This window comes from Acomys russatus, chromosome 7, assembly GCF_903995435.1.
Source record: "Acomys russatus chromosome 7, mAcoRus1.1, whole genome shotgun sequence".
NCBI lineage: Eukaryota > Metazoa > Chordata > Mammalia > Rodentia > Muridae > Acomys > Acomys russatus.
The window spans coordinates 31,034,698-31,035,386 of NC_067143.1; the positions used below are offsets into that span (position 1 = coordinate 31,034,698).

Sequence of the window (689 nt, forward strand, 5' to 3'; positions counted from 1 at the left end):
GGTGGTCATTTCAAGCTAGCTCTCTGTCCAGGCCCCACGGCGCCAGACTGGTGGTCGTCTTGGGTTTGCTCATTGCCCTCGGCCTGCTGCATGGCACCATGTGGGGGCAATCTCTTTCACTTCTGTCTGGGGCCTGCAGTCCCAGGTGAGGTTCCTCTTGTCTCTGGCTCGCTTCTCGCCCTGGAAGGCCATCATGGCGTGTGCGGCACGGGACTGGTGGTCATCTCAGATTCGCCTTTTTCAGGTAGTGTTAGGCTACTAATCATTCAGATGTTAAAGGTCAGAACCTTGAGCGGAATGTAGCTTCTCTCCTCTCCCCTACCTACTGACACGCATGTGACACAGCAGCCACACCTGCAGTGCCTCCAGGGGGCAGGCAAAATTTTTGTAAGATTATATTATTTCCCTTTCCCCACTTCCAAATCCTCTCATATGCCTTTCCCTTGCTCTCTTTCTCATGGCCTTAAAAAAAAAAAAAGTGTGCGTGCGTGTGTGTGCATGTGCATGTGCGTGCATGTGTGTGTGTGTGTGTGTGTGTAATTCTAAATTCATAAATACGACCTTCTCAGCAGTGTAATGATTCTTATATTTATATGTTTTCAGGGATGAACATTTGGTATTGGACTACCAACTACTCTGCTCTTTTGTGGGGAGGACTACTTTTCTTGTTCTCAGCATTATGTAGCTGC

General features: G+C 48.8%; 1 non-coding gene across 1 annotated transcript; it reads right to left on the reverse strand.

The window, feature by feature from the left end:
• Positions 1-246: 246 nt before the first annotated feature.
• Positions 247-376, reverse strand: LOC127192511 (small nucleolar RNA SNORA17). The gene has a single exon (XR_007830992.1). It is a non-coding gene; the product is annotated as a small nucleolar RNA SNORA17 (small nucleolar RNA).
• Between the last annotated feature and the right edge of the window lie 313 nt (positions 377-689).